Raw genomic sequence first — 15,259 nt, forward strand, 5'->3', positions numbered from 1 at the left:
AGCGCGTTGCCAAAGGACGCGTGGAACGCGAGGCCAAGGAACGCTTTGATCGCGAGGGCAAAGAAAGCTGTTGGCGCGAAGAGTCAGAAAAACGGAAGCAGCTTGAGATAAAACGGCGTGCTCGCGTCAGGGTACTGATGGACCTAGAGCTTGTAGCGCATCAGTTTAGTTTGGAGAGAAGTAAAACATCCGTTCTGCATGAGTCCAACGGCCGGCAGCCGATAGACTGGCCACGGCCCTTCGTGATCGTCGAAGATATGGCGAAGTATTTGGTGGAGTTTGAGCGCGTCTGCGAGCGAAAGCGCGTTCAGCGGTTTAGTTGGGGACAGGTGTTGGTAGCCCTTCATTCCAGCGAAGCGTATGACGTTGTCAAGCGCCTGTTGGACGGTGGCTTGAAGAGCTACGATGAGTTGAAAGACTTTTTACTGAGGAGATATGACCTGTCACCGGCGGACCTTCGCCAAAGGTACCAGCGAAAGCAAAATAGCACCGAATCGTTTTACGATTTTCTCTACCAGCTAAAAGCCGACATTTTAGAATGGCTGGAAATTGTGGAAGGTTCGTGCGATCGTGACACAGAGGTGGAGTGCGTAGCTGTGGAGCCGCTCTGCCAGTGCGGCACAGAGGATGGTAGTCCGTACGTGGCGGATGTGACTGCTGCTATAACAGTGGTAGATGTTCCGCATTCGCGAACTGAGGAAACCTCTCTACCTTCGGATAAGTTAGCCACAGCATCGGACGATGCAGTTACAGACGTCTCGCCAATTGAGATTGGAGCGGAGTTGAAGGAAATTGGATCGCCTAGCATGTCAAAAGCAGGAGGAATTGCAGGGCATGGCAGAGAGGATGTTCCGCTGAACATTAATGAAGAGGTCAGTGCCAATGCTAGAGAAGTCAAAGAGGATGACACAACATGTTGTGCATTGCGTTGAGAAGAAACGCAGAAACCTGACACTTTCGGTCAAAGGATTCGGACGCATATAGACTTTGCGGACGCTAAACTGGACGGGAGTGTTTGCGGCGATCATTGCAACACCAGTCTCGTGCTTTCGCAGTGCTGTGAGCTTAGTCACACTCCGGAAAGCAGCCGCAGTAGCGGAAACGTCGCAACTGAGTGCAAGGCAGACCGTCATCTGCAATCGGCTGGAACGCGTCAGGAGCACGGCGAGGGCTGCGTGTCAGCACTCATGTCGGAAGAGAACGCTAGTTCGTCTGCGCCTGAAGACGCTAAAGTGCTGGACGGTTGTGCACTTCGGAACCATCCAGACGACATGGAGGTTGTAGACGTCATTTTATCCGAGAAAGATGAGGACGGATGTGCACTCAGGGACGCTGAGGACGAAGAGCGTGGTTTGAGGAATTTAGTAAAGGCGTCAAACACAGACGTGAGCCAGGCAGCACACGTGAATCGGCTGACGATCAGAGTGGTATTATGAGAGAGCAGCAACATAGGCGACAGAAGCAGCATGCGCTTCCACAGGAGAAAATTAAAGGAAAGCTCAAGAGAGAACGCTGCAACCTGAAGGAAAACAACCGGCAGTCAAGGAAAGTGAACTATCACCAAAAGGTTCCAGACAAACATGAGAAACAGTGGTGCTGCCGAAAGGAGAGGAAAGGCAAGCACAAAAGAGAGTTGCCACCGAAAGATGAAAGGCAGGCATAAGAAAGAGTGGTGCCTCCGAAAAGAGAGAAAGGGCACGCGCGCAGAAACGCGTTGCCACCATCGGAAGCACCAGCGTCTCCGGCAAATTGACTGCAGCAAAGTCCGTCACTTCGTCAGCCCCGACATTAGCGTTAGACTCGGTGCTAAAGAAATGTGCGAGGGCACAGGCTGTCATTTTCCGCTGCGGTCACGGAGAAACCACGGTCCCACAGAACACGGCACGCGCGCGCAGTGAAAACGCGTGTGTGGCTCATGAAGCGAAAGATTGTACGGGGCCGTAGTGACAGAGGTAGCAAGTTAACTGGCCAGAAGGAAGCGTCTAAGCGCTCCGCCAAGCATAGTTATCGCGATGGACAGCCGCGAGCTGAGACGACGCCATTTAGTAGGCGGAAAATCAAAAGGCCGGGTAGATTCGGACCTCGCATCGAGCGAAAAGGACTGGTGTGCGTGAAACTGAAGATTCGTGAAAGGTCTCACTTGCCGCCACGAACAGAGAGAAAGAAAGAATGGTCTCACCGGAAGCGTTGCGCACTCGCAATTGAACGCCGCAACCGGCGTGAGAAGCGTAAGGAAAGGGACAAGTTGTTAGTGAGGGAAAATAACTCGTCTTCTTCCCGTAGAAACTGGATGCACAAGTACGGAGAGAGAGGAAAGCGCCGCTACAGCGAAAGAGGCAGGGACATTAGCTTGCAGTATTGTCTGACGTCCGTTAGAAGCGAGTGAAACGCTGACGTAGACGCACTAAGCCCTTCGTTCTAAGCAAGGCTGTCTTCTACCTCCTCGTGACTTAAATTTCGTTACTTTTCGCGCTCTTAGATCGGGGCAAAATTGATATCCTCATTTGTGGCCTGAGCTGAGTGTTTTCCTGGCCGAGTGATCTCAAGAGACCAAATTTAATTCACATTCATTCATTCCGTTTGTTACGTGCGTTTGACACTTGAGTTAATTACTTTAGAGTTCTTGTATCCCACATGTGCCTCTTGTTGAAGAGGGAGCAAAAAGGGGAAAGAAATATAGCTAGCAGAGTTCTTGTGGCATTGAAGTCTGGCATTTTGACCGGTGGCAGAGGGCACTTGCTCGTGTTATCTGCTGCCTGTTGTCGGTCGGTTCTTGCCAAGCTGCAGAATGATCAACGACCGATGCTAGAGGCAAGCTCTTCAGAAGGACCAAGCGAAGGTTGTCCAGACACCTGGGCGACAGGGCGGAGGAACAGTGATCCTGTCCTGACGAGCGGGACCTGTTCAAGGAAAGGAGCACGCAGCCACCTGCGGCTGAACGCCGGACGAGAACGTGGGGGAGCCTGGTGTTCGAGCGCGCCTCGCATCCGAGCCACGCGGAAGCAGCTCGTCTTCGTGGCGCATTGTCTGGCAGGGGGGGTACTGTCGTGCTTGAACCCTCATTCCGCTGGCCTGTCTGGGAACCAGAGACGTGCGCCTGCCGTCGCGCACAGCAAGGCCGGACTCGCCGCCATAGCACGGCTTGCAATGAGTCCTCCTGGCTCACCGGCGCAGACCCATCCTCCTCCTCCTCCTCATTAGCGTCGGCTCGAGCCAATCCGAACGTGGCCTGTGGCGTGACCTTATTGGAGCAGAGGAACGCCTTGCTGCCACAACGATCACCGGCGGCTATAAGAAGAGAGCCGCCCTGAGACGCAGCAGCAGACGGGCAGCAGACGCGCCATCGTGCCAGAGAGACGCTCTCCGCAGGGCCTCGTCCTAGCCCGTTGTGCTCACGGCCATTGTACATATCTTGTAAAAAGCATTGTAAATACTGTATATAAACGTCAGTTCACTTACCGTCGCATCGACCGTTCTTCGCTGAGGTCTGCTCAAGAGAGGCAGCAGACTGAGTGGGATGTCGCTTCCCAACAGTGGTGGCAGCGGTGGGATGCCTATATCCCAACAGTGTGTATTGCATTCAGGAATACTACATCGCCTTCAGCAGCGTCGTCCGGAGCTGATCGCACGGGAGCACGAGATAAGCAGTCGGCGTCTGCGTGCAGTCAAAGGTTCCATCGTGCGAGGCGGCCGGAGGGATCCTTGAGGTTGCTCAGCCAGCATAGTGCGTGATGATCGATCATTACTTTGAAAGAGCGGCCGTAAAGGTAAGTTCTGAACTTCGAAACTGCGAACACGATGGCGAGGCATTTTTTTCACAGATATAGTAACTACTCTATCTCTGGCTTCGGTCTGGCTTCTATCTTCGATGCTGGTTCCGCTGAACTTGAACGAGGACAGCGCCCAAACCAACGTTGCTCGCATCGGTGGGCACCTTTGTGTATGCAAGTTCATCAAAGTGCGCCAGCACAGTGGATGACTGCAGGCGGTGTTGAAGCTCTTGAAGCGCCTTCCGTTGTGGTGGTTCCCACTTGAGCGCTACATGCGCCTTTGTCTGATCAGTAAGGGTTGAGGCAATTTTGGAGAAATTCCTCAGGAAGCGGCGTGAATGCGCACATAGCCCGAGGAAGCGACGAACTTCCTTCTGGTCACGCACTGGTGGAACATTTACAATGACAGATGTTTTCTTGGGACCCGGAAGGACCCCGTCTTGGGTCACGACATGGCCTAAGAACTAACTCTTCATATGCAAAATGGCATTTTCCACCTTTAAGGGCCCAAAAACGCCTGATGATTTTTTCGGCCTGAAGATGCTATGGATTGCAATACCTCCTCTAGGCGACGCAGGTACCCCTCGAAAGACGGGAAAAAACGATGACATCGTCCAGGTAGACAAGACAAGATTACCACTTCAATCTGCAAGAACGGTATCAATGATCCTTTGGAAAGTCGAGGGTGCCGAACAAACACAAATGAGCCGCCGCGGTGGCTCAGTGGTTATAGTGCTCGGCTGCTGACCCGAAAGACGCGGGTTCGAACCCGGCCACGGCGGTTGAATTTCTTTGGAGGAGAAATTCTTGAGGCCCGTGTACTGTGCGATGTCAGTGCACGTTAAAGAACCCCAGGTGGTCGAAATTTCCGGAACCTTCCACTACGACGTCTCTCATAGCCTTAGTCGCTTTAGGACTTTAAACCCCATAAACCAAACCAAACACAAATGGCATCACCTGAAACACGTACAACCCGTCTGGAGTGATGAATGCCGTCTTTTCGTGGTCCCTCTCGCCTACCTCAATTTGCCAATATCCAGACTTGAGGTCCATGCAGGAGAAATATCTTGTGGTGCATAAGCGATCCAAGGCGTCTTGAATTCTGTGCAGCGTATACACGTCCATTTTAGTGATGGTTGACCGACGGCAGTCAAAGCAGAATCGTAGGTGCCGTCCTTCAAAAGCGCTATAGGTACAGCCCACGGGCTCCGAGAAGGGAGAATAACGTAGTTTCCGAGCATTTCTTCCACTTCTGTCCTAATAGCCTCACGTTCTTTAGTATACATTCGATAAGGTGGCTGTCGGAGTGGTGGGACATTCTCGTGTGTAATAATGAGATGTTTCTCAAGATGCTTCCGCCGGATGTGTGGCGATGACGCGAAGGCACCACGGCAGCGATTGAGCAGATCCCGCACTTTGTCTCGCTGCTCGAGTAGCATAGTTGGGTCAGTGTCGTACTTGACACCAGGCAGTCCGTTGGGCTCAGTTGCTGAAGTAGTGATTGAACTGTGCACAAACTTAGTTTCACTAAGAGCGCCAATATACGCCACAGTCGTCCCCTTGTTATGGCGTTGGTGTTCGTTGCTGAAATGTTTAAGAAGGACGTTAATCTTGCTATCTTCAAGGAAGACAACCGCCCTGGCGACGGAAATTCCTCTTTCCAGTATCAACAGCTGCTTGATTTCGACGACACCCTTAATATGCTTTATGTGCTTTGAGCCGACGATTACCATTACACTGGAACGTTGAGGCACGGTCACGTGTTCGTCCAGAATGTGCAGCGCCGCTGGGAGAACACCATCGGCGGATATGACCTTCTCGGTTGAGAACTTGACGGATTGCGATTGGAGATCATTAATTCTACCGTTTTCGGTCAGAAAGTCCATATCGAGTATGACGTCCCGGGAGCACTAGGCTAACACTACGAACGTTGCCAAGAATGTTTGGCCTTCCACGGTTACCCCCGACGTGCACGTTCCCGTAGGCGAAATCAAATGTCCCCCTGCAGTACGCATCTGTGTGCCGTCCCAAACGGTTGTGACCTTTTTTAGTGCGGCGGCGAATTGTCCACTAAGTACGGGATAATCGGCACCAGTATCCACCAGCGCGGTTACATCGGCGCCGTCAACCGAAATCTCCAAATCGGCAGTTGGTGGTGTCTTACTTTGGGAATGTCGAGGCATTCGGTCTCGGCTACGGTGCGCCGAAGGCGGGCGGCATCGAGGAAAGGTGTCGTGGCCACGGAGGGGGGCGTCAGGACATCGGCTAGATTTAAAGTACGTGGGCTCAGGAATCGTCGGTACGGCTACGGAATTCGGCGTTGGTTGAGAACTGTCTTTTGGCGATGAAGGATCTTGTATACTCTGTCATTGAGGAACCGCACCTCCAGAGGCTGCTGCATCCAGTTTCCCCTACGGGGACTCCGAGACTGGCTTCGTCCTGGGGAACTGTAGCGACGCGGTGATGGAGATCGAGAGAAACGGTGCTGTACGGAGTCCACTTGCGAGATGTAATCCGTGATCTCCTGCGGTCGTTCACCATACATCGGACGAGTACAACCGACGGGGAATCCTCGAAGGCCCATCTCCTTGTATGGGCAGCGGCGCCAAACATGTCGAGCCTCACCGCAATGGTAGCACAGCGGCTGATTGTCTGGCGCTCTCCAGACATCCGTTCTGCGGCGTCCTAGCCGCTGTGGAGAATTCGGCTGGGGAGGTGGAGTTCGTGTAGCGGCGGAGGCAGGTGTGTCGTAACGTCCGTTCGGCAGGGATGAATTAAAACGGCGTGTGACAGCGGCGTAACTGAGATTCGGGGGCTGTGGCTGCACAGGGCCGGGAACAGGTAGTGGTGTACAAGCACCTAGAGCTTGCTGCACCTCCTCACGGACAACGTCAACAAGTGTGCTAGGCTGAGGCTCTTCCTTGTCCGTAAAGAGCTTCGCCAGTTCTTCCCTCACGATGCATCGATTAATATCACGTAGAGAGTCTGCCGAAATCACCGTGGCGCCCTCCACAGTGGCCGGGAGCATCGATGCTGTTGTACGGACGTACTGCAGGGCACTCATGTCGAGAGACTTTTCGATGGTGCTCGCCTCCTTTACGAAGTCAGCTACAGTCCCTGGAGGACATCGAACCAGTTCGGCGAACAGCTGCTCCTTGACACCTTTCATCAGGAAGCTCGCCTTCCTCTCCTCCGACATGCTTGGGTTCGCACGTCGGAAGAGTCTCTTCATTTCCTCAGCATACACTGTCTCTGCCCTTGCCGATTACGGATCAAAGACCAGGGCTCAGCGGACCGAAGCCAGACGCTACAACCTAAGAAGACTCAACGCGGAAAACAAGCCAGGAAACCGAGTCTCGGTTTCCACGCTACTCGCCGCTGCAGATTGAGTGAAAAACTTTTGCGCCGCTATTTCGGCCCCTACAACGATCTTCGTCGACTAGGTGAAGCGGACTAATGTCGTCCCTGACGAAATGACTGCATCCCAGCGACTTCCCCGCAGGGGGGCGTCTGCAGCATGCAGACGTTGGTGAGTGGCGACACCACGGGGTTAACCCGAGCATCCGCAGGGACATCTCCGCAGGGGGATGATGGTGAACAGTGCGTCACCACGGACCCGAGCATCCGCGCTTAGCCGTGCGTGGCATCGCCGTGTCCGGGGAAAAGGGGATCCTGGTGGTTGAGCCGATGCCGAGCGTTTCGACCCTTAAGGCCCCTCGGCGGAGGCAACACACTACTTTGGCCCCAGCTTCCTGTAGACGGCACCTCCGGCCTGACCCGACCGGGAGAAATCGGCAGTCGCCTTTTCCTATCCTCCTCTCTATCTTTCACTTTCCTATCTCCTTCCTTACAACTTTCCTGTATCCTCCTCCCTTCTTGGTTTTTTCCTTTTTTCCTGGCTGCGAGGGTTAACCGTGTGTGACCAACTACCCTTAGTTGAGTCATATTAGGTTATAGTTGAGGTGTACAGCTGGCGTGGGCAGGACTTTCTTTCAAGTTCCTGTCGCGTCCCCTTGTTGGACTCCATGGTGGGTGGCTGGCACCATGACCGAAAAACCTCTATTGTTTATGGCGCCCCCCCCTTTCAAAACCTGCTCGCTCTCTCAAGAGAGGGCGGACCGAAGCAGATGACTTTTTTCAAAACAGAAAAGTATCCTTTCCAAAATTTCATGTCATTCATAGCAAAGCAGAAGAAACGCAATCAAGGATAATATCCCCATTCCAGGTCTCAAAACACTTGACGGATGCCTTAGGCGTTGGCTACAAGATGTCAAAAATGGCCAGTGGTGACTTACTTCTTGAACTGCGCGACAGCATACAACACTCAAAAGTTGCAACAATTGTATCCACTGGGGACATCCCTGTCTCTGTGACCCCACATCGGTCTCTGAATACTGTACGAGCCGTCATCTCTGAAATAGATTTTTCCACCTTTCTGAAAAGGAAATGCTCGAAGGAGTTACTGACCAAGAAGTGATAGATGTCCACCGGATCAAGATCCGGAAGGATAACAAAGAAATGGACACCAAACACCTGATCTTGACATTCAACATGAGCACATTACCCGAATACATTGAAGTGGGCTACCCGAAAATAAATGTAAGACCGTATATTCCCAACCCACGCAGATGTTTCAACTGCCAGAGATTTGGCCATGGCTCACAGAGTTGTCGCGACCGCAAAACTTGCGCAAAATGCTCTTCGAAGCACCACCAATGCGAAGAATTTGTTGCTAACTCACGGTGTGCAAACTGTGAAGGAGACCATGCTGCCTACTCCAGGGCTTGTCCGTCCTGGAAAAAAGAAAAGGAAATAATTACTCTCAAGACTACGCAAAACATTTCTTTCAAAGAAGCAAGAAGGCAATACTCTCAGACAAACAAATTCTCCTTCACTGCAAAAACAAACTTCGCCGATGTGGTGCGTGGGCGCGGCGCACCACATCAGGCTTCGGCACCCGTCCAGGTCACACCTAGTGAACCTGGGGCGGGGCCATCCGCGCCGTCTGGTGGAGTAGCTCACGCTACTCCGCCTACCCCAAAGGAGGGGACGCATACCCCCGGGTCGGCGGGCCCAAAGACCTCTTCCCACAGGCCGAGGTCAAACTCAAAAATCAATGTGCCTCCTGCACGGTCGTCCAGTGCCTCTGCAGAGGCGATGGACACGACCCCGGGCAGCCCCGCGCCATCCACGTCGGACGGTCGGCGGAGCAACCTGGATCGGTTAAAAAAAGACAGGCCCCGAGTCACGGGGCCATAAACAACTTGATCTAGTTTTTAAATCAGTACAAACACAAAATTAAGATGGTTTTCATAATACAATGGAACTGCAGAGGACTTCTAAACAATTACAGTGACATAAAAGACATATTAGGGAGCACACGCTCCTATCGCCTTATGTCTGCAAGAGACCAATTTAGGTCCTCGTCACATAAATTTGCTAAAGAGATATACAGTCTTCCGTCGTGACCGAGAGGGCGCGAGCAGACTTTCAGGAGGCGTAGCCATCATTGTGCAACCCGGAGTTCCGGCTCGAGAGCTCACACTGAAAACTAGGTTTGAAGCCGTAGCAGCCACTGTAGTTGCTTACAAAACCAGTACATTATGTTCCATATATCTTCAACCGCACCTCGAAGTAACACAGCATGAATTAGAGAACCTTTTAGAACACCTGCCAGAGCCATACGTGGTAGTGGGAGATTTAAAACTCACACTCTTGTTTTGGGGGCAGTGATAAAACCGATAGCAGGGGTCATGTCGTTGAGGATTTTATACTATCTAATAATATTTGTCTACTAAACACCGGTAAGCCTACCTATTGCTGTCCTAGCTCAGGAAAAATGAGTGTTTTAGATTTGTTTTTTAGTTCTCCATCTGTTTTTAGCGATTTTAAATGGGATGTTTTAGACAACCCCTATGGAAGCGATCATCTGCCTGTTGAAATGAGCTTGTCATCCACACCATCAATCATCCCGAGCTAACCTCGCCGTTGGAAGTTACACTTGGCTGACTGGGCACTGTTCAGAGAAAATGCCAGTCTAGAAAAACTTTTTTCGGATGATCTGGGCGTTGACGAACTGAATAATATGTTTACAACCTGTATAATTACTGCAGCGCCGTTATCTATTCCTCAGTCCTCGGGCGTAGCGATACAGAATCATAAGACATGGTACTCACAAGAATGTAAAACAGCAAAAGAAGAACAAAATAAAGCATGGGGAATTTTCCGTAGATACCCAACATACGAAAACCTTGTAAATTTCAAAAAGGCAAGAGCCAAAGCAAGGCATATCCGTAGAAACGCTGAAAAAACATCATGGACAAACTATGTATTGGTCAAATGTTTAGGGGAATCCCCCAAGGTGGAGTAGATTTGTAATAAGGGAGTATAATTACTCATTGGCATCCACCCGAGCGCAGCCATACGGCTACAAAGGAAAGCTATACAGCTTTCTCAGAAACTTCGTAGTTAAAGAAAAATTCGTCCTGGTCCGGCGTTCGAACCCAGGACCACCGCTACACCGGAGCAGTCGCTCTACCAATTGAGCTAACCAAGACGGCAAGCTTATGGTAGGGCGAGAGCGAATTGATCAATAACTCGAAGTGGGAACAGTGTTGGTCAAATGTTTAGGGGAATCCCCCAAACATTTTTAGGGGATTCCCCTAATGTTTAGGGGACCTGGAGGTTGGGGATTCTCCGCGACCTAGCAGACCTCGGTATTCGTGGTAGGATGCTTAACTGCTTGAAAGATTTCCTATCTAACCGTTCGTTTCAAGTACGTCTGGATTCAACACTTTCTAAAAAAATTCGTTCAAGAGAATGGCGTACCACAAGGGTGTATTTAAGTACTACGCTTTGTGTCGCAAAAATGAATTCGATAGCAAAAATAATTCCTACAACCGTGATGTACTCGGTATATGTTGACGACCTTCAAATTGCATGCATTTCATCCAGCTTAGCAACCTGTGAGAGACAGATACAACTCACATTAAACAGAATAGCAACTTGGGCAGACAGAAACGGGTTTAAGTTCTCCCCACAAAAAACAGTAGCAGTGCTTTTCTCACTCAGAGGAGGCTTGCAGAATGACCCCATCCTACACCTAAATGAAACAATGATACCAATAAAGCAAAACCATAAATTTTTAGGCGTAACATTTGATAAAAGACCGACATTTCTGCCGCACATTAACACACTGAAAAAGAAAGCCTCCAAATCTCTAAACATACTCAAGGTGCTCTCAAGGAAACATTGGGGCTCTGATAGAACATGTCGTCTGCACATATATCGCTCGTTGGTACGTTCCTCCTTAGATTATGGATGCATTGTGTACGGCTCAGCAAGACCATCATACCTAAAAAAATTAGATCCAGTACATAACTCAGGCCTACGCCTCTCATGTGGCGCATACAGAACATCTCCCATAGCAAGCCTATATGCAGAAACAAATGAACCCTCACAAGAAATCAGAACTTCTTTAACGTGTGCATATGTCTTTAAAGTAAGATCTCTACCAAAACATATCTGCTATCTAGTCGTAACGAGATGTCCTTCTAGAAAAATATTCATTAACAAACCTCATGCAATCCGGCCACTGGTCTTGCGTTTCGAAGATATATGCCAGAACCTCAATATACAGGACACGTTGCCAGACATTGCCCAAAGACGGGATCCACTACCTCCATGGTACAGTTTTCCTGAAGTTTGCGACTTCACACTTACACAGTTCCGTAAAAAGAGAACTTCACAACAACATATCATACAAGAATTTCTTGCACTAAAAGAAAAATAGAATAGCTTTTCAGAATTCTATACTGATGGTTCAAAAACAGATGTTTATGTAGGAAGCGCAGTAGTACAAGAGAATTTGGAGGAAACAGTAAGACTTCCACAGTGTGCATCTGTTTTCACTGCCGAATGTTACGCCGTATGTGTTGCCATAGAAAAAATAGTAAACGAGAACCTCAAGAACAGCATCATTAATACAGACTCCCTAAGCGTACTTACAGCTCTCCACTCTACAAATGCAATCACTCCTCTACTTGGTGACATCATACACAACATAGTAATATCCACAGCTAAAGGACAAAACATAAAACTATGTTGGGTCCCGAGTCATGTCGGGATAAAAGGCAACGAGAGAGCAGATTTATGTGCAGCCCAAGCTCGTGACAAGCAAATGAAAAATGTCAGTGCGCCGTATCGAGACTGTATAAACTTAGTAAATCTTAAAGCAAGGCAAAAATGGCAATCTGCTTGGAACAGCGAAATAAACAATAAACTACATTTGGTAAAACCAGTTTTAGGAGAATGGAAGTCATGTGTACACCAGGAACGTTTTAAAGAAGTCAGTATCTGCCGTCTCCGTATAGGTGACACGCACCTTACACACAACTTTCTGCTCACGAAACAGGATAAACCAGTTTGTGCATGTGGAAGTGAACTTACAGTTAATCACATTTTATTTTCATGTTCCAAACTCGAAAAACTAAGGAAAAAGTGCTTTTCACTGTTTTATAATCAATCCATTCCCTTTCATCCCGGCGTTACTCAGGCGAAAATGCAATTGTGGACATATTTTGTGTTTTTAAGTTTTCAACTGAGGCAGGTTTTCTCAACAAAATATAAATCATGACCTATAGCTTCACATGGTATCCCTCAGCCACTTCCTCATTCGTGACGAAAAGGCTGAGGCTTTTGTTTGATTGGTCGGGATCCTCGGCATCCTTGCCCAGCCAAGGATGGCCGCTGAGGCTACTGACCTTTTTAAATCTTTTACCATTAGCCATTCCTAAATCTCGTTTTCCCCATTATTTATTTATTTATTTATTTATTTATTTATTTATTTATTTATTTATTTATTTATTTATTTATTTATTCAATACTGCAGGCCTTTACGGCCCAAGCAGGAGGGGCATACAAATGACATAAGTGTACACAACGAAGATAGCAAATAATAATTTCAAAACACTTGTTCTTTGGGCAATAGAACATGAGCAAAACAAGGACTAAACGAAATGCAAACCGAGGTCCTCATTTGGGACAGTCAAACATAAACAAACAGAAGTAAGTCAATGAATGAAATATGCAAAAATGAAATGTCAAACTTGTAGCAAGGCAAAAACACGATCAGTTTGGGCAACCAAAAAGCAGACAAGAAAAATATTCAAGAGCAATTCAAGGTTTCAATTGAATCAATGCTGGTTAGAAGAGGCAGAGGTAAGTTGTTCCAATCTGTTATCGTGCGAGGAAAAAAAGAATATTTAAAAACATTAGTTCTAGTGCTGTATGGCGTTAGAGAGTCATCGTGTCGATGTCGTGTTCGGCGTTAAATTTTTAGGCCCTTTACACCACTGAGAGCTTCCACATTTTTATTAAATCTCACAGAAAACAGTTCCTATACCTTGTGTTTGGCGCATGATGGCCTTAGCTGCCTATGTGCCATTAAACCCAACACAACACACAACACAACACGCATCCCAGCGACTCCGCGTACGACCAGAAGTTGTCCATGTCATCCGCCTAAAACCCTATATTCGCGCGGAAGGACGCTGTGTTTCGACTCTCGCTGTTTATTGTGCACACTCCGTTTTATTTCTTCCTTGTCACCTTATTTGTGCTAAAGCATCGGGTCCATGCTTCTTTGAGAGGCGAGTAATGCCGCGAATCTTTGTACTTTGTTTGCTCAATCTTCAAAGCTACCAGCATATGGTTTTATGGCTGTTGTGATGCATGACGCAACCAGAATTATATGGACTGATCGCATCCAAGAGGAGCCGACAACACGTTCTTCCAGAATGTCGTGCTAACTTTGCACGCCGTACCTCGAAAGTTCGCTTCAAACCGAGCACGGCCGAGAGCGGTGGGCCTTCCGTTCGACGACCACCGCTTGTTGCTGTCGCCGCCGACGAGTCATTGTGGACGCAGGTCAGCCCAAAAAAGTTTTCTTTTAGAAAAACTTTTCGCTGTCTTCCTCACTGCCACCAGGTGGTTACCTAGTTTGCCAACTAACTACTCGTGGTGTTAGCTTTGCGCGGGAAAACGTCGGTCATGACGGCAGCTGAGAACCCATACCTACTAGGATTCCGTTGCTGCCAAAGATGGACCTGCAAGTTGTCATTATAAAGTGTCCCCCTCGAATATCCTTCACTGCACCTTTCACTGCTTTGGTACTGGAAACGGATATAGCACAAGCCTGAGTTTGCCGTTTCCCGCAGGCGACGTCTGCAAATAGGTGCCAGTCGTCTCCTTACCTTAAAGGGCAGCTGCATAGGTCTAGAATTCGACGTTGGCGCTCGGCTGCAGACCCGAAAGACGCGGGTTCGATCCCGGCCGCGGTGGTCGAATTTCGATGGAGGCGAAATTCTAGAGGCACGTATACTGTGCGATGTCAGTGCATGTCAAAGAACCCCCGGTGGTCGAACTTTCCTGTGCCTTTCACTGCGGCGTCCCTCATAGCCTGAGTCGTTTTGCGACGTCAAACGCCCATGCACCGAGAATACAGTGAGGTAAAAGGTGGTTGATGGCGTGAAACTTGGATGTAAATCACGCGAAATCATTTTGGGCTAGCGCTTCAAATAGAGACGCAATCTGAGCTTAAAATCACGACGGCCTTCAAGCATCTCCGCAGCGCACAGCACCGTGTGTCGGGCGCATAATGACGTCATTTCAATTCAAATCGTTTATTTTCAGAGTGGGTACAGTCGACTGAAGGTCGCCTGGGCTAAAAGTTGCAATCAGCAACTTGATGAACCCCAAGGGCCGTAGTACAAAACATCAGTCAACGTAAACAAGGGAAGGGAAATGAGGGGCTCGTTATAAATATGAGAGAAGCCAACCGCCACAGAAACCAAGGAGCACAGGGGATTTTTTTTAATCTATTTTTTGTGGTGTTGATCAAGTAAGAATATTACTGTCGCTTAAAGGTAATTAATTAGAAAAGCAGAAGAAAAAACAACCACATGCCGCCGGTGGGATCCGAACCCACGACCTCCGAATTATGCGTCCGGTGCTCTACCTCTGAGCTACGGCGACGGCTGTCAAACCTTCTGCTTTCGGGGGTATTTATGTTTACAAATAACCTAACCTTGGATGGATGGATGGATGGATAGGAGCGCCCCCTTTGAAACGGGGTGGTGGCAATTGCCACCATGCTCAGCTTTTCTTTATTTATTATTTTTTTTGTTTACTGTGTTGGCAATTCTCATTAAGATTCTCCATCAACTTTGCCTACGGTTTCCTACTATTCTAACCTTATGCCACATCTCTGCTTTTCAACCACCAATCCTCCAATCGCTTTTTGCTGACTTCCACTGCAGATTTATTTACATGACCATTGTTATCTTTAAACCCTAGGGCCTCAGAAAGAGTGACTGTGCCTGCATCGACATCCGGATAGATACCATCACATTTGATTATGAGGTGTTCAATTGTTTCCACAGATCTACCACACACTGCACATGTGTCATCTTCTTCGTTAAATTTCTTTT

The 15,259-nt window shown here is 48.9% G+C and overlaps 1 non-coding gene across 1 annotated transcript; it reads right to left on the reverse strand.

The window, feature by feature from the left end:
* Positions 1-14,732: 14,732 nt before the first annotated feature.
* TRNAM-CAU (transfer RNA methionine (anticodon CAU)) lies at positions 14,733-14,804 on the reverse strand. The gene has a single exon. It is a non-coding gene; the product is annotated as a tRNA-Met (tRNA).
* Positions 14,805-15,259: the final 455 nt, after the last annotated feature.

The sequence above is a fragment of the Amblyomma mixtum genome, chromosome 10 (genome assembly GCF_055824585.1).
Source record: "Amblyomma mixtum isolate Tamu chromosome 10, ASM5582458v1, whole genome shotgun sequence".
NCBI classification, from domain to species: Eukaryota; Metazoa; Arthropoda; class Arachnida; order Ixodida; family Ixodidae; genus Amblyomma; species Amblyomma mixtum.